We start from the raw sequence: 19,457 nt of genomic DNA, 5'->3' as shown, positions 1-19,457 counted from the left end.
CTATCAGTCCTGTACACACTGCGTCCAGCAGGATCCAACCCTGATGAAGGGGGACTCAGCACCCCGACACGTGTCGGATAAAATCAAATCTGGACTTTCTATGTTCTGCTTTCTATGTTTGGATGTGCGATGGTGGTACGGCCGCCATTATTAGAGCTGCTCGATCACGGCAGACGACTTATACTTCCTTCACTGCCTCTTATGCAACAACAAGAAAATACAAGAACACATCGACAAACATCACCATGGAGAGCAGTGCGCCTGTTACTAATGAAAACGCGTCCTACCAGCACGCCGTCTCCGCACTTCTCCGCCATCTTCCTTCTCCTACAGCGGGATGAGATGAGCAGCTACAAGGATCGTCCACGTGCCGGCAGCCCGGGAGCGTCGCTGCTTGTTCTCAGTCCTGGGATTTTCTGGGCTGCAATAGAAAGAAAAAAGTTTTAAAATTAAATGGAAAATGAGAACAGCGAAAGCGTCAGCACGAGGAACGATCGTACACAAGCAACGATTGTACACGAGCAACGGACACTTCCGCAACTGTGATTTCAGTGGATGTGTCTGACAATGCAGAGATAAGATGGTGAGTGTGTGCGATGGCTGCTGACCTCCTGCACTCAGCATGGGGTGAGATGGGGCCAGGAGAGGACTAAAGGTCCCAGCATGCACTGCAGGCCACGGCTTGGGGCTATTCTGAGAACAGAATATATATATATAGTACTCGGGACTGATGGGAATGTATATATATATATATGTAAAGTGCTGCGGAAAATGACGGCGCTATATAAGTTCCTGAAATAAAAAAATAGTGTATATATGTATATATATACATATACAGATATAAATAAAAATACTTTTATATATATATATATATATATATATATATATATATATATATATATATATATATATTTATTTATATGGTTCCATTTTACTGAAATAAAAATTTAAATTAATTAAATTATTCCCTTCCCTACCCTATCCAAAACTAATAAACAAAAAGTTGGCTTGCACTAAACCAGAAAAAAAAAATCAATCAATTAATAAATAAATAAATAACAATAATTTAAAAATGTGTGTGTATATATATATATATATATATATATATATATATATATATATATATACACACACACACACACACACACACACATTTTTAAATTATTTCTTTATTTGTTTATTTATAAAATAAATTTTTTATTTTTAGTGGAAGTAAATTTTTTGTCTATTAGTTTTAGATAGGGTAGGGAAGGGAATAATTTAATTCATTTAAATTTTTATTTCAGTAAAACAGAACCGTCTAAATAAATAAATAATGTATATATATATATATATATATATATATATACACACACACACACACACACATACATATATATATATATATATATATATATAGTATATATATGAGAACATATACAGTGTGTATATATATATATATACATATACAGTATATATATATGTATACATATACAATATATATATATATATATATATATATATATATATATATATATATATATATATATATATATATATATTTATACTGTTCCATTTTACTGAAATAAAAATTTTAATGAATTAAATAATTCCCTTCCCTACCCAAAAATAATGAACAAAAAAATTGGCTAGCACTAAAAAAAAAATAAGAAAGATAAACTGAATTAAAAAATAAATAATAATAATAATAATAATAATAAAATAATATTAATAATAATATTAATAATAATACATTTTTATATATATATATATATATATATATAATTTTTTTTTTTGTTAGCACACAGCCAATTTTTTGCCTATTACTTTTGGATAGGGTAGAGAAGGGTTGATGGTTTATTTAATGAAAAAAAAAATATTTCTGTGTTCCGGTGGAGAGAATTCCCTGAACTTCTTGTCTCGAAGAGAGTGAGGGGGAATCCCGATAATCCCTTTTTTAGACAGGCATCACCCTTGGAAGATTCCCCTTTGTTCCTGTTCTGGCGACAACTCCCATCCCTTTCATCTCCTCTTGCCTCACCATGCAAATAGAGAGGGTGGATCTAACCCCTCACCACTCCATCCAAAAAAAAATAAAAAAATCGGCTCTGCTTGCAGTTTAACCTCTTTGCGCCTTAATAAAATATTTTTTGCACACGTTAACATTTGCATTTCTTGCTAGAAATCCTGAAGGCAGAGGCCCTGTAGAATAAAATGGTGGCAGCTGCAATTTGTTTTTGTTGCATGCGATTTGCACAGCTGTGTATCAAATCCAGGGCTGGGACAAAGGGTGGGCAGGGGTTCCCCCCATGGGATGGCCAGGTGACAGGTCCTCTTTGGGGAGACATCAGGGGTCTCTTAGCTGGAGGAGGAATTGACTGCAGTTGTAACCCCGAGTTCCAAGATGTTTACAAATGGCCTGTGGTCATCCAGTGGCTGAGGCGGCGGGATGGATCTGGTGACATAAAATGCATTTACAGGACTCATTCTAATGGAAGGGAAATTCTAGGACCGGATGGGAAGTACCCAGCAACCCCCTGACTATGATCAGCAGACGGCAGGTGATGATGGCGGCATCGTCATGTAAATCCCGGGAAATGATGGATTTGTTAACCACCTGCCCCTGGACCCCGTTCCCTCTCAAATACTGCGGTCACCCTCTGGCTCTGCCTTACACTCTCCAAATCACATCTTCAATCTCTCCCTCTCTCCTGGCAGCTTCCCCAACACTCTAGAACATGCCCTAGTCACCACCATCTTTAAAAAACCTTCCTTGGACCCACCATTCTTAACAACCTACGCCCCATCTCCTGGCTCCCCTTTTCCTCCAAACTCCTTGAGCGGCTGGGTCTACAAGCTACCGATTGACCACCTCATTAGGAATATCCTTCTCGATCCCCTTCAGTCTGGACTGCGCCCTCCACACACCACAGAAACGGCTCTCCTGAAACTCACAAACGATTTACTAACGGCTAAAACCAATGGACGCCATCCTGTACTCCTACTCCTGGACCTTTCATCTGCCTTTGATACGGTTGACCACCCCACCTCCTCCTCAAAGACATAACTCCTTTGGTCTCCATGACCGTGCTCTAGGTTGGTTCTCATCCTACTGATCCCACCGCACCTTCAGTGCCACTTAGAATTCTACTTCCTCTGATGAGGTTCCCCAAGGTTCTGTTCTGTTCTATTCTCCATCTACACCTCCTCCCTGGGTCAATGAATTGCCTCCCATAGCTTCCAATATCTACGCTGAGGACACTCAAATCTATCTGTTTACACCTCAGCTCACAACATCAGTCTCCTTCCGTATCACTAACCTATCAATCTGGAGTCACACCACTTTCTAAAGCTAAATCTATCCAAAACTGAGCTTTTGATGTTTCCTCCCCCATGTGCCCCTTCCCCCAACCTCTCTGTCAAGATCGATGGCACAACCATCAACCCGTCCAAACATGCCAGGGTTCTAGGTCTAATCCTGGACTCTGAACTAACTTTTTGGCCCCACATCCAATCACTGTCTTGCCACCTCAACCTCCGTGACATCCGAGATACGCCCCTTCCTAACCAATGACACCACAAAGCTCCTAATCCACTCCCTGGTCATCTCCCACCTGGACTGCTGCAACACCTCTAACCACGGCAAAACCTCCAACCTCCGCAACATCTCCATCCTCCGCAACACCTCCAACCTCCGCAACACCTCCAACCTCCGCAACACCTCCAACCCTCCGCAACATCTCCAACCTCCGCAACATCTCCAAACTCCGCAACATCTCCAACCTCTGCAGCATCTCCAACCTCTGCAGCATCTCCAACCTCCGCAACATCTCCAACCGCAACATCTCCAACCTCCGTAAAACCTCCAAGATACGCCCGTTGCTAACCTCGGAAACCACTAAGCAACTTATTCCCTCCCTTGTTATCTTTCACCTTGACTATTGTAACTCCCTCCTCATTGGCCGACCTCATCGCAGGCTATCCCCTCTTCAGTCTATCATGAATGCTGCTGCCAGACTCATCCACCTTACTAACCGTTCTGTATCTGCCACCCCTCTCTGCCAATCCCTCCACTGGCCTCCATTCAGTGTCCAACACCCCTCTCTGCCAATCCCTCCACTGGTATCCATTCAGTGTCCTCCATCCCTCTCTGCCAATCCCTCCACTGGTATCCATTCAGTGTCCTCCATCCCTCTTTGCCAATCCCTCCACTGGTCTCCATTCAGTGTCCTCCACCCCTCTCTGCCAATCCCTCCACTGGCCTCCATTCAGTGTCCTCCACCCCTCTCTGCCAATCCCTCCACTGGCCTGCATTCAGTGTCCTCCACCCTTCTCTGTTGATCCCTCCACTGGCCACCATTCAGTGTCCCCCACCCCACTCTTGAAATCCTTCCATTGGCCTCCATTCTGTGTCCTCCACCCCTCTCTGCCGATCCCTCCACTGGCTTCCATTCAGTGTCCTTCACCCCTCTCTACCAATCCCTCCACTGGCCTCCATTCAGTGTCCTCCACCCCTCTCTATGCCAATCTCCCCACTGGCCTCCATTCAGTGTCCCCCACTCTGGCAATCCCTCCATTGGCCTCCATTCTGTGTCCTGCACCCCTCTCTGCCGATCCCTCCACTGGCTTCCATTCAGTGTCCTCCACCAATCTCTGCCGATCTCTCCATTGGCCTCCATTCAGTGTCCTCCAACCCTCTCTGCTGATCTCTCCACTGGCTTCCATTCAGTGTCTTCCACCCCTCTCTGCCAATCCCTCCACTAGCCTACACCTACATCACTAACCTAGTCCATAAATAGCAACCAAATCATTCTCCTTCCTCCCAAGACCTCCTGCTCTCTAGTTCCCTTGTCACCTCCAGCCATGCTTGCCTACAGGACTTCCCCCGAGCCTCTCCCATCCTATGGAATTCCTTACCCCAATCTGTCCGACTATCTCCTACTCTGTTCACTTTTCGGCGATCCCTGAAAAACTTTTCTCTTCAAAGAAACCTATCCTGCCCTCCACCCAACAACTGAACATGTATTTTCACCATCAGCCCATCCCCCACAGTTATTACCTTTTGTATCACTTGACCCCTCCCCTCTTAGATTGTAAGCTCTAAAGACCTGATTCCTCCTATATGAAATTGGATTGTAATTGTACCTTCTGCCCTCATGTTGTACAGCGCTGCGCAGACTGTCAGCGCCATATAAATCCTGTATAACAATAATAATTTGCACTTGTTACAATTTGTTACATTTTTCATCCTTCAGAGTAGATTTCGAGGAATATCCAAATCTCCTTTGCAGATCTGTGTTAGGATCGCACTCCAGAGGCTACTAAGGGCCGGCGAGGAAGCGATGCAACACCTCCTATTTGAACTCCATTTTTGCTGGCGATCGCACTGCAACCGCAAGCACTGAACGAGGTTTCCGTTTTTTGCGACGCTTCCCCATGTGTAGCGTTCAGCGGCCTTGCTGCCCGGTGAATGATACACGTTGGGTGAACTCTGCTGAGGCCACGAAGCAGAGTGTCGTGGCATGAAAACCCCCCCACATCCGCTGCCTATTGCAGCTTAAGGCGGGGCGGTTGTCAGGTGACAAAAACGCTGCTCGACCGCACATTTCTACCGCCATCCAACCGCTAGTCTAAAACAAGGCCCTAGACTGCGCTCACACCTGGCGATTTGGAGTCGCCAGAGGAAACACTACAACTCTGATCTATTCCTAATGGTACCCCAAACAAGGTGTGATTTTGCCGCGGCTGTCTTGTTACAGAAACATGCAGCAAAATGTGCGTTTAAAAATGTCGTAAAGCATGTCACCCAAAAAAGCAGCAGGGTAGATTTAGAGGTGCATCCAAATCTCTTTTGCAGATCTGTGTTAGGATTGCACTCCAGAGGCTACTGAGAGCGGGCGTTGAAGCGATGCGACACCTCCTCACCGTGTGTTTTAACCCCATTTTTTCTGGCGATTGTGCTGCAATCGAAAGCATTGCATGAGCTTTTCGTAGCATTTGCGCGGCTTCCCTATTGACTTGCATGTGTAGCGTTCGGCGGCCTTGCTGCCCGGTGACATGTCGGGTCGACTCTGCTGCAGCCACGAAGCAAAGCATCGTGGTATGAAAACAACCGCCATCCGCTGCCTATTGCAGCTTAAGGCGGGGCGGTTGTCAGACGACAAAACGTTCAACCGCACATTTCTACTGCCATCCAACCGCTAGTCCAAACGAGGCCCTAGACCGCGCTCACACTTGGCGATTTGGAGTCGCCGGAGGAAACACTACAACTCTGATCTATTCCTAATGGCACCCCAAACAAGGTGTGATTTTGCCGCGGGTGTCTTGTGACAGAATCGCACGGCAAAACGTGCATTTAATTCGCACTCCAGAAGCGATGCGACGCCTCCTCACTGCCTGTTTTAACCCCATTTTTGCTGGCGATCGCGCTGCAACCTCAAGCATTGCATGAGCTTTCCGTAGCATTTGCGGCGCTTCACCATTGACTTGCATGTGTAGCGTTCGGCGGCCTTGCTGCCCGGTGTCATGTCGGGTCGACTCTGCTGCAGCTGCGAAGCGTCGCGGCATGAAAACAACAGCCGTCTGCTGCCTATTGCAGCTTAAGGCGGGGCGGTTGTCAGGTGACAAAAACGCTGTTCAACCGCATATTTCTACCGCCATCCAGCCGCTAGTCTAAACAAGGCCTAGGCTGCGCTCACACTTGGCGATTTGGAGTCGCCGGAGGAAACACTACAACTCCGATCTATTCCTAATGGCACCACAAACAGGGTGTGATTTTGCTGCGGGTGTCTCGTGCATTTAAAAATAGCTCAGAGCAAGGCGCCCAAAAAAGCAGCAGGAGTTCTTTTGGGCGACGAAGGCATGTAGGGCGGGCAGGTGAAGTGAACAGGCTGCGGTATGAGCGACATGCGTGTAAATCGCACTTTAAAAATTTGTTACATTTTTCATCCTTCAGGGTAGATTTAGAGGCGCATCCAAATCTCCTTTGCAGATCTGTGCGAGGAAGCGATGCGACGCCTCCTCACCGCCTGTTATAACCCCAGTTTTTCTGGCGATCGCGCTGCAACTGCAAGCATTGCGTGAGCTTTTTGTCGCATTTGCGTGGCTTCCCCATTTACTTGCATGTGTAGCGTTCGGCGGCCTTGCTGCCTGTCAGGTCGACTCTGCTGAGGACACAAAAGCGAAGCGTCGTGACATGAAAACCAAAAAAACGTTTCTTTTGGGTGACAAAGGCATGTAGGGCGGACCGCTGAAGTGAACAGGCTGTGGCACGCGCGACACGTGCGTAAATCGCACTTTAAAAATCACAAGTGGGACCGCAGGAACGCGAGTCGCAGGATCTGAACGCGGCCGTACATTTGTGACATTCATTCTGGACTCCCCGGGGCCGAGCGCACATTCCTGCTGATGGATACCCAACATCCACCCAATCAGAGGAGTCCTCTGCCCTCCATTATACCACCTATAACCAGCCCGCCTGTCGGGTCGCTGAGGTCGCTGCTCACTTGTTGGTTCCAATCCGAGTTGGTGTCACCGAATGATTTACGTTGGAACTCCTCAGGTTGGGACTTGTATAAGGAGTGCAGAAACTTCCCAGGAATGTAAATCGCTGCGCCGGCCTGCAGCATCCACCTGGAGGGAGTATAATACAGCGGAGGCCTAGTGCAGCGGAGACTGTCACACAGCGGCCAATCAAAAAGCAGCTTCCGGTTGTACCGACGGCTAAAAGAAGCTTTCATTGATTGGTAGGGCTCATTCACACTCGCAGCTATACTGCCCCTCTGAACAGCAACCATGGTGGATCGCTTTTCAGAGAGCGTTTGACGGACAGCAAAGAGGCAGGATGTCACCTCCCCGCTGCATGCATTAATGACAACCCCCCCCCCCCCAGCCGCCACCACCTCATGCATTGCACCCTGTGGGATGGGGAGCGATGACAATGAATGACATGGCGTTTCATTGTGGGTGCAAAGCATCGCCGCCGCGCACCGTGTACCGCCCAGAGCGGGGGGGGGGGGCTCTAGTCTGGGTTGTAAAACCATGGATCAACCGACGGCTTTCACTGCCATACATGTAAACAAGTCCCTTCCGGGACTTTCTGCCTCCTTGTATTATCCCCTGGGAGCTCCCAAGACTCTCAACAGTCCCATAATCCACAGTCCCACAGTTCACCATTCACAGTCCACCTTCCATAGTCCACAGCCCACCATCCACAGTCCCATAATCCACAGTCCCATAATCCACAGCCCACCATCCACAGTCCACCATCCACAGTCCCATAATCCACAGTCCCATAGTCCACCATCCACAGTCCTATAATCCACAGTCCCACAGTCCACCATCCACAGTCCCATAGTTCACCATCCACAGTCCACCTTCCATAGTCCACAGTCCACCATCCACAGTCCCATAATCCATAGTCCCACAGTCCCATAGTCCACAGTCCACCTTCCATAGTCCACAGCCCACCATCCACAGTCCACCTATCATAGTTCACAGTCCACCATCCACAGTCCCATAGTCCACAGCCCACCATCCACAGTCCCATAGTCCACAGTCCACCTTCCATAGTCCACAGCCCACCATCCACAGTCCCATAGTCCACCATCCACAGTCCACCTATCATAGTCTACAGCCCACCATCCACAGTCCCTTAGTCCATCATCCACAGTCCCATAGTCCACCATCCACAGTCCCAAAGTCCACAGTCCACCATCCATAGTCCCATAGTCCACAGTCCACCATCCACAGTCCCTAGTCTCATAGTACATAATCTATAGTCCCATAGTCCACAGTTCATGGTCCATAGTCTACAGTCCCTAGTCTCATAGTCCATAAGGCATAGTCCTTAGTCCCATAGTCCATAATCTATAGTCCCATAGACCACAGCCCACCATCCACAGACCACCTTCCATAGTCTACAGTCTCTAGTCTCCTAGCCCATAATCTATAGTCCCACAGTGTATAGTCCATAGTTCACAGGTTCATAGTTCATAATCAATAGTCCCATAGTCGATTATGCTTAGTCTATAGTCCCTAGTCCCATAGTTGATAGTCCATAGTTCACGGTCCATAGTCCAACATTCCTATAGTCCCTAATGCATAGTCCACAGTTCCGTAGTCCATAGTTCGTAGTCTGTAGTCCATAGTCTGTAGTCCATGGCCCGTAGTCCATAGTCCGTAGCCCGTAGTCCGTAGCCCGTAGTCCAAAGTCCGTAGCCCCATAGTCCGTAGCCCCATAGTCCGTAGCCCCATAGTCCGTAGCCCCATAGTCCGTAGCCCCATAGTCCGTAGCCCCATAGTCCGTAGTCCCATAGTCCATAGTCCCATAGTCCATAGTCCCATAGTCCGTAGTCCCATAGTCCGTAGTCCGTAGTCCCATAGTCCGTAGTCCCATAGTCCGTAGTCCCATAGTCCGTAGTCCCATAGTCCGTAGTCCCATAGTCCGTAGTCCCATAGTCCGTAGTCCCATAGTCCGTAGTCCCATAGTCCGTAGTCCCATAGTCCGTAGTCCCATAGTCCGTAGTCCCATAGTCCGTAGTCCCATAGTCCGTAGTGCATTGTCCATGGTTCACAGTCCATCATCCATAATGAATAGTTCACAGGTCCATATTTCATAGTCAATAGTCCCATAGCCCATAATGCATAGTCTATAGTTCTATAGTCTCTAGTTCCATAGTTCATAATACATAGTCCATAGTCTGTAGTCCCTAGTCCCATAGTCCATAATCCCATAGTCCATAAAGCATAGTCAATAGTCTGATAGTCCCTAGTCCCATAGTTCATATTGCATAATTCTTAGTCTCACAGTTCATAGTCCATAATCTATAGTCCCTAGTCCCATCTCCAACAGTCCATACTCCCAAATTGATGGTCCATAGTCCATAATCCCATTGTCCATAATGCATAGTCCCATAGTCTATAGTCCCAAATCTATAGTCCTAGTATATAGTCCCTAGTCTCAGTCCATAATCCCATAGTCTATAGTCCCAAATCTCATAGTCCATAATGCAAGGTCCCATATTCTATAGTCCCTAGTCTCATAGTCCATAATCCCATAGTCTATAGTCCCTAGTCTCATAGTCCATAATGCAAGGTCCCATAGTCTATAGTCCCTAGTCTCATAGTCCATAATGCAAGGTCCCATAGTCTATAGTCCCTAGTCTCATAGTCCATTGTATATAATGCATAGTCTACATCCCATAGTCCATGGCCAAGCAGCAGGTAAGAGAGGGTGACGGTCCCTACATACGGGGGGACCATGGAGAAGGGACGGGGGGACCATGGAGAAGGGACGGGGGGACCATGGAGAAGGGATGGGGGGACCATGGAGAAGGGACGGGGGGACCATGGAGAAGGGACGGGGGGGACCAAGGAGAAGGGGCGGGGGGGACCAAGGAGAAGGGGCGGGGGGGACCATGGAGAAGGGACAGGGGGACCATGGAGAAGGGACGGGGGGGACCATGGAGAAGGGACGGGGGGGACCATGGAGAAGGGATGGGGGGGACCATGGAGAAGGGGCGGGGGGACCATGGAGAAGGGATGGGGGGACCATGGAGAAGGGGCGGGGGGACCATGGAGAAGGGATGGGGGGACCATGGAGAAGGGATGGGGGGACCATGGAGAAGGGACGGGGGGACCATGGAGAAGGGACGGGGGGTCCATGGAGAAGGACCCGCCCTCTGACAGGAAGTCACATCACAGTAATAGAAGGACTTTGTAGATTTGGAGGCTGAAGGACAGAATACAGACTGGAATACGATGTTTTGTGCCACTTTAAGCGCCACCAATCAGAATTCATTGCAGTACATAATGATGCTGAGCCTCCATGATCCAAAGAACTGAAATCCAATTAAAAGGCCAGGGACAGTCAGGCTGCGGAGGAAAGTGCTAGATGATGCTGGACATCCTCCATCCTGGAAATGGGGCGGAGCTCTACCTGACTTGCTGCAGCTTCTAATGCACATTGTGAGAAGATCCCAGTGTGCAGTGACATCAGAGGAAGCCGTGTCAGTCCAGGGGAGGAGCCGATACACCTGTGCAAGACTGAAGGGGAGGAGCCAGTACACCTGTGCAAGACTGAAGGGGAGGAGCCAGTACACCTGTGCAAGACTGAAGGGAAGGAGCCAATACACCTGTGCAAGACTGAAGGGGAGGAGCCAGTATACCTGTGCAGGACTGAAGGGGAGGAGCTAGCACACCTATGCAAGACTGAAGGGGAGGAGCCGGTACACCTGTGTAAGACTGAAGGGGAGGAGCCGGTACACTTGTGCAAGACTAAGGGGAGGAGCCTGTACACCTGTGCAAGACTGAAGGGGAGGAGCCTGTACACCTGTGCAAGACTGAAGGGGAGGAGCTGGTACACCTGTGCAAGGCTGTAGGGGAGGAGCCGATATGCCTGTGCAAGACTGAAGGGGAGGAGCCGGTACGCCTGTGTAATACTGAAGGGGAGGAGCCGGTACGCCTGTGCAAGCCTGAAGGGGAGGAGCCGGTACACCTGTGCAAGACTGAAGGGGAGGAGCCGGTAGGCCTGTGTAAGACTGAAGGGGAGGAGCCGGTACACTTCTGCAAGACTGAAGGGGAGGAGCCAGTACACCTGTGCAAGACTGAAGGGGAGGAGCCAGTACACCTGTGAGAAGATCCCAGTGTGCAGTGACATCAGAGGAAGGCGTTTCAGTCCAGGGGAGGAGCTGGTACACCTGTGCAAGACTGGAGGGGAGGAGCTGGTACACCTGTGCAAGACTGGAGGGGAGGAGCTGGTACACCTGTGCAAGACTGAAGGGGAGGAGCTGGTACACCTGTGCAAGACTGAAGGGGAGGAGCTGGTACACCTGTGCAAGACTGGAGGGGAGGAGCTGGTACACCTGTGCAAGACTGAAGGGGAGGAGCTGGTACACCTGTGCAAGACTGAAGGGGAGGAGCTGGTACACCTGTGCAAGACTGGAGGGGAGGAGCTGGTACACCTGTGCAAGACTGGAGGGGAGGAGCTGGTACACCTGTGCAAGACTGAAGGGGAGGAGCCGGTACATTTGAATGGACTCCCGTGCCCGTGACATGAAGGGAAGAAGTCCCTGCACTTCTGAAAATGCAATAAATACAAAAATGTGCAGCGCTAAAAATATTAAATTCAATAAAAAAGGTACAAGTGAATAAATATCATGAATCCTAAGAGGATAAAATCCTGAGAAATGTTCATACTTTAGGTGCTCATAGGAATCCTGCGTTCTCCTGAATTCGGTGATTGTATAATCAGATGTAGAAGAAATGCGCACTCACCGGAACGCATAATAAAAGGCGCGTTGGTATAATAAATCCTGAGGTCATCAAAGGTCATCTATGAAAGGACAGGAGCGGGTTCAATCCCTCACAGGGTGTATGGGTCCTTTAAATGATGATCAGAAAAACACCAGAGTTCCCCTTAAGGGATGGATGGAGCTCACAGGGGGCTCCCTCTCTGGAGACTGGATACTGGGGGGTCTGAAAATCAATGCCCCCCAGGGGAGTTAAAGCAGAGATGCCCATAGTGTAGTCATTGAATGTATAAAAGCATTCAGGTAAATGCAAACAATAGCTGTGCAAAGATATCCAACAGGACTAACCGTCCACACTCAAAGATGGCCGCCGGAGCTCCACGTTGGTCCGGCGGCGTGACGTCACGGCATTATTGGCTCCGCCTTACTCGTTTCGTGCACCCGCACATCATCTGAGGGGAACACCAATTTTGAGTGTGGATGGCATGGGCGGACTGACCATTTGGAAACTAGGGCCCAGGGTCAGCAGGGGGCCCCATGAGATGCCCCTGGTACCTTTTTCATAGGCCTTTTTGAGTTTGGGCAAGGACACAGGGACCCCATGATCCCCTATTACCCGGGGGCCCCATGAGTTGTCAGTCCTGCCCTTGGTGGACGGTTAGTCCTGTTACATCCAACTTGCTGAATTTAAAAAGCTTATCTGCGAGGTCAGAAAAAAGGGGTCGGGGAGCTGACCTGCAGAGCTTACTGAGGAGAGCTCTGGGAGCTGATTGGAGGGAAGGGACACACCCCCTTCATACAGCTCACAGGGCTGAGGCTGTCAATCACAGGCTGTGTGCCGGAGCTCCCTCCCCTGTCACCATGTATTTCTTGGTGTCAGGAAAGCTTGTCAGAAGTGACTCATGCTGATAGCAGAGGAAGGAGGCAGCAGACAGAAATGACACTCAGTGCTCTGGACTGAGACAAGGACACACTATAGAGGGATGTGCTCTGTTCATATTTCATGTCTGAGCTTTACAACCACTTTTCAGAAATCATTAGATCTCATTAAATGGATAAAAAGTTGAAACTTTCCTGTAGGAGTTCCGCCCAAAACTGTTTTTTCTCTATGAAAGTTCTGGAGGGGACATGCTGCTGACACAGCTGAGATTCCCGGCAGATGGGGGTCCCCGGGGTCAGGGAGGACCGCTGTGTCTGAGGTACAATTCCAGCATCAGGGGGCTCACAAACAACCCAATTCTTCAGGAAGAGGTGAGTAAGATGTCCCAGAAATTGGCAGGAGGACGATGGCGGCCGGAGGGGGGGGACGGACAACAACAACAACAAAGAACATTCCTACAAGCAACGCCGACTTCTTCATCCGAACACTGAGAGCCGAGAAAACAAAGATGACCCTGTGCCTGGAGCTCGGGGGCCACCTGAAGGCAGAATACAGGGACGGGCCCCAAAATATGAGATCTGAGAGGAGCCATTGTACGGGAGGGAGATGGAGGGAACTGGACACACATCAAACACACAAGAGGAGCCAAGCACAGAGGGCCACATGGGACCACAAGGGGCCAAACATTCCAGTCCCTGCAGGAGATAAGGATGGGACTGAGCAGCACGCCGAGAGAAGAACATCGGACAAAGGCGGAGCCGGAGCCAAGAATCAGCCACCCGGCTCATCTCTGATGGCTTCCAGAACAAACGAAGAACGAGAAACCGTCCTAGATCGACCCCAAACCTCCCGTGTACCCATGGGACCCCCGAGCCACATGAAGGTGGAGCAGACTACATATGTGGGGGAGACCTCCCTTCCCTATACAGATAAAGGTGGAGCAGACTACATACGTGGGGGAGACCTCCCTTCCCTATACAGATAAAGGTGGAGCAGACTACATATGTGGGGGAGACCTCCCTTCCCTCGCCATATAAAGGTGGAGCAGACTACATACGTGGGGGAGGCCTCCCTTCCCTATACAGATAAAGGTGGAGCAGACTACATATGTGGGGAGACCTCCCTTCCCTATACAGATAAAGGTGGAGCAGACTACATATGTGGGGAGGCCTCCCTTCCCTATACAGATAAAGGTGGAGCAGACTACATATGTGGGGAGACCTCCCTTCCCTATACAGATAAAGGTGGAGCAGACTACATACGTGGGGGAGGCCTCCCTTCCCTATACAGATAAAGGTGGAGCAGACTACATACTTCTGTACATCAGAGCCCCCCATACATCACATTCCCTATCATAGCCCCCCATACATCACAGTCCCTATCAGAGCCCCCCATACATCACAGTCCCTATCAGAGCCCCCCATACATCACAGTCCCTATCAGAGCCCCCCATACATCATAGTCCCTATCAGAGTCCCCCATACATCACAGTCCCTATCAGAGCCCCCCATACATCACAGTCCCTATCAGAGCCCCCCATACATCACAGTCCCTATCAGAGTCCCCCATACATCACAGTCCCTATCAGAGTCCCTCATACATCACAGTCCCTATCAGAGCCCCCCATTCATCACAGTCCCTATCAGAGCCCCCCATACATCACAGTCCCTATCAGAGCCCCCCATACATCATAGTCCCTATCAGAGCCCCCCATACATCACAGTCCCTATCAGAGTCCCCCATACATCACAGTCCCTATCAGAGTCCCCCATACATCACAGTCCCTATCAGAGTCCCCCATACATCACAGTCCCTATCAGAGTCCCCCATACATCATATCCCTGAAATCTGGGGGGGAGGGGGGACCCCACCCACTCCAGAACCCCCCTAGATCCAGGCCTGCTGTGTGATGCCCTCAATATCTTCCTCTCTATTCAAATAAAAACTAACCTAAATCCCCCCCTTCAGTCTTGCACAGGTGTACTGGCTCCTCCCCTTCAGTCTTGCACAGGTGTACTGGCTCCTCCCCTTCAGTCTTGCACAGGTGTACTGGCTCCTCCCCTTCAGTCTTGCACAGGTGTACTGGCTCCTCCCCTTCAGTCTTGCACAGTTGTACCGGCTCCTCCCCTTCAGTCTTGCACAGGTGTACCGGCTCCTCCCCTTTAGTCTTGCACAGGTGTACCGGCTCCTCCCCTTCAGTCTTGCACAGGTGTATCGGCTCCTCCCCTTCAGTCTTGCACAGGTGTACTGGCTCCTCCCCTTCAGTCTTGCACAGGTGTACTGGCTCCTCCCCTTCAGTCTTGCACAGGTGTACTGGCTCCTCCCCTTCAGTCTTGCACAGGTGTATCGGCTCCTCCCCTTCAGTCTTGCACAGGTGTACAGGCTCCTCCCCTTCAGTCTTGCACAGGTGTACTGGCTCCTCCCCTTCAGTCTTGAACAGGTGTAGCGGCTCCTCCCTTTCAGTCTTGCACAGGTGTACCGGCTCCTCCCCTTCAGTCTTGCACAGGTGTACCGGCTCCTCCCCTTCAGTCTTGCACAGGTGTATCGGCTCCTCCCCTTCAGTCTTGCACAGGTGTATCGGCTCCTCCCCTTCAGTCTTGCACAGGTGTACCGGCTCCTCCCCTGGTTACTCGGATGTAACGGCACACTGGGAGGTTCTCACAATGTGCATTAGAAGCTGCAGCCAGGCATATAGAGCTCCGCCTCATTTCCAGGCTGGGGAACGTCCAGCATCATCTAGCACTTTCCTCCCCAGCCTGACAGCCCCTGACCCCGCCCCTTTTATTTATTGGATTTCAGTTCTTTCAATCATGGAGACTCAGTATCACATGTGGGCGTTACTTATGCAAATACAACCGGCTTCAGACAAGCAGGCATAACTCCTCCTACTACTTGCACCAGGGCTGTGGGCTCCTGAGCGGAGTACTGAGGCAGGGTGCTCTGATGTTTTCAGGGAGCCAAGTACAGCACCTTTCCAGCCCCTCCCACCATCCACGATCTGCCCACATTGCATAGAGATGCACAGAGACCCAGTAATGACATGAATATGGAAAACTTGTATTTCAAAGTTGTGTTACCGTGGTGATGAGGGGGGAGGTAGAATGAAACTTTCAGATCCAGTCGGCAGGCGGAGATGTTATTGAAGACACAATCACATCGATCTCCTGTGTCTCCCCGAACATCCGCAGAGGAAATGAAAGGCTGGGAGAGTGAAGGTGAGACGTGACCGTATAAAAGGAAGGCGCAGGCCATACATACACATGGACTCAGTTGGTTTGCAGGTGAAGTGAGCGGCTCGGCACACACCGTGACCGTGCGGTCACCTGACACCTTCATCACTCCGGAATAAAAGGGGAATTCCATGTCACACAATGTCACTCCCAACCGTCCAAACATGACGAATCCGTCACCTCGAATCCTTCACCTCGAATCCTTCACCTCGAATCCTTCACCTCGAATCCTTCACCTCGAATCCTTCACCTCGAATCCTTCACCTCCAATCTTAACCTCCAATCTTAACCTCCAATCCTTCACCTCGAATCTTCACCTCCAATCCTTCACCTCCAATCTGCTCTAGAGTCCAGTGGCGGCGTGCTTTACACCACGGCATCCGACGCTTTGCATTGCACTTGGTGATGGAAGGCTTGGATGCAGCTGCTCGGCCATGGAAACCCATTCCATGAAGCTCTCTACGCACTGTTGTTGGGCTCATCTGAAGGACACACCAAGTTTGGAGGTCTTTAGCTATTGACTCTGCAGACAGTTGGTGACTTCTGCGCACTGTGCGCTTCAGCATGCGCTGACCCCGCCCTGTCATGTGACGTGGCCTACCACTTGGTGGCTGAGTGGCTGTTGTTCCCAGTGGCTTCCACTTTGTTATAATCCCACTAACAGTTGAGCGTGGAATATTTAGTAGCCAGGAAATGTCACGGATGGACTTATTGCCCAGGTGGCCACCTATCACGGGACCACGCTTGGAGTCACTGAGCTCCTGAGAGCGACCCATTCTTTCACCAATGTTTGTAGAAGCCGTCTGCATGCCTAGGGGCTTGATTGTATACACCTGTGTCCATGGAGGGGATTGGAACACCTGAATCACATGATATGGAGGGGATTGGAACACCTGAATCACATGATATGGAGGGGACTGGAACACCTGAATCACATGATATGAAGGGGATTGGAACACCTGAATCACATGATATGAAGGGGATTGGAACACCTGAATCACATGATATGAAGGGGATTGGAACACCTGAATCACATGATATGAAGGGGATTGGAACACCTGAATCACATGATATGAAGGGGATTGGAACATCTGAATCACATGATATGAAGGGGATTGGAACATCTGAATCACATGATTGGGAGGGGATTGGAACACCTGAATCACATGATATAGAGGGGATGGGAACACCTGAATCACATGATTGGGAGGAGATTAGAACACCTGAAGCACATGATATGGAGGGGATTGGAACACCTGAATCACATGATATGAAGGGGATTGAAACATCTGAATCACATGATTGGGAGGGGATTGGAGCACCTGAATCACATGATTGGGAGGGGATTGGAACACCTGAATCACATGATTGGGAGGGGATTGGAACACCTGAATCACATGATATGGAGGGGATTGGAACACCTGAATCACATGATTGGGAGGGGATTGGAACACCTGAATCACATGATATGGAGGGGATTGGTACACCTGAATCACATGATTTGGAGGGTGGGGCCAATACTTTGGGCAATATAGTGTATATACTTGTTTGGGGGGGTAAAGTAATTTCTAGCAGAAAATGCAAATTTGGCAATGAAAAAATTGCCCCTGTAGGGGAGTCGGTAACAAAACTGCAACCAGACATTGTACAATGTAACCATCGCTGAGTTCAGTCACCTCCCAATATCCCATAATATATCCCATAATACAACATCCCATAGTACATACCTCCCGGGAGAGACACCTGAGTGCGGCGAGGTGGTAGGTGGACCAAGATACGCAGAGTCTGGGTGTACTCACATTCCAAAAAAATCCTCGGGAATAACTGACCCCAGCTCACTGACACCAACGTGTCCTCCTCAGGACATCAGAAGTGAGACTCTTCCCTTCCATTTCTGCACACTGACTAGAGATGGAGAGATAAGTCTGAGCCGACCTGCAGGAGGAGCTTCACCCGACCTTCAGGAGGAGCTTCACCGGGGAATACTGAGCAGTCAGCAACACTATCAGTGTGTCATGTAGTGCAGGAGTCAGGAGTAGGGCGCAGTGCCCCCTACAGTGCTGGTGAGTCAGTGCTGAACATCAGTTCTATTATAGGAGTCAGTGGGTGCAAAAATAAACTATACCGTCGGTGTCAGTGGAATCATGGCCCTCGGTGGGAGTATAACTTCCCAATTCATTGGTGTCAGTGGAATCATGGCCCTCGGTGGGAGTATAACTTCCCAATTCATTGGTGTCAGTGGAATCATGGCCCTCGGTGGGAGTATAACTTCCCAATTCATTGGTGTCAGTGGAATCATGGCCCTCGGTGGGAGTATAACTTCCCAATTCATTGGTGTCAGTGGAATCATGGCCCTCAGTGGGAGTATAACTTCCCAATTCATTGGTGTCAGTAGGATAATGCACAGCCCTCAGTAGGAGAAAAGACTCCAAAATATTGTCAGTGGGAGAATATCCCCCAAATTATTGGTATCAGTGGGAGAATATCCCCCCAAATTATTGGTGTCAGTGGGAGAATATCCCCCCAAATATTAGGTGTCAGTGGGAGAATATCCCCCCAAATAATAGGTGTCAGTCGGAGAATATCCCCCCAAATCATTGGTATCAGTGGGAGACTATCCCCCCAAATTATTGGTGTCAGTGGGAGAATATCCCCCCAAATTATTGGTGTCAGTGGGAGAATATCCCCCCAAATTATTGGTGTCAGTGGTAGAATAGTCTCCCTCCACTTTATTGGTTTCAATGGAAGAAGAGCCCCCCAAATTATTGGTATCAGTGGGAGAATATCCCCCAAAATTATTGGTGTCAGTGGGAGGCTATCCCCCCAAATTATTGGTGTCAGTGGGAGGCTATCCCCCCAAATTATTGGTGTCAGTGGGATATCCCCCCCAAATTATTGGTGGCAGTGGGAGAGTAGCCTCCCCCCACTTTATTGCTTTCAATAGAAGAAGAGCCCCCAAATTATTGGTATCAATGGGAGAATACGCCCCCCCCCCCTTCACTTTAATGGTGTCAGTGTAGGAAGAACCCCTCAAATTATTGGTGTCATTTACAAAGCAGAAAGTAGAGGCTCTGCACACAAGGAGCAAGTCTATCCCCCCCAGGTATCTGTATAATT

At 49.4% G+C, this 19,457-nt stretch overlaps 1 long non-coding RNA gene across 1 annotated transcript in view; it reads right to left on the bottom strand.

The window, feature by feature from the left end:
* Nucleotides 1-287: 287 nt before the first annotated feature.
* LOC149441205 (uncharacterized) overlaps nt 288-19,457 on the bottom strand; it is a 61,990-nt gene continuing 42,820 nt past the window's right edge. Inside the window, exon 3 of the long non-coding RNA XR_016307424.1 lies at nt 288-421. This is a non-coding gene — a long non-coding RNA (uncharacterized LOC149441205). The remainder of the gene's footprint in view (nt 422-19,457) is intronic.

The sequence above is a fragment of the Staurois parvus genome, unplaced genomic scaffold, assembly GCF_062004578.1.
Source record: "Staurois parvus isolate SC_StPar_1 unplaced genomic scaffold, SC_StPar_1.0 ptg001013l, whole genome shotgun sequence".
Lineage (NCBI taxonomy): Eukaryota > Metazoa > Chordata > Amphibia > Anura > Ranidae > Staurois > Staurois parvus.
The sequence above is the reverse complement of the archived record's forward strand: the minus strand, read 5'-3'. Positions and strand labels throughout refer to the sequence as shown.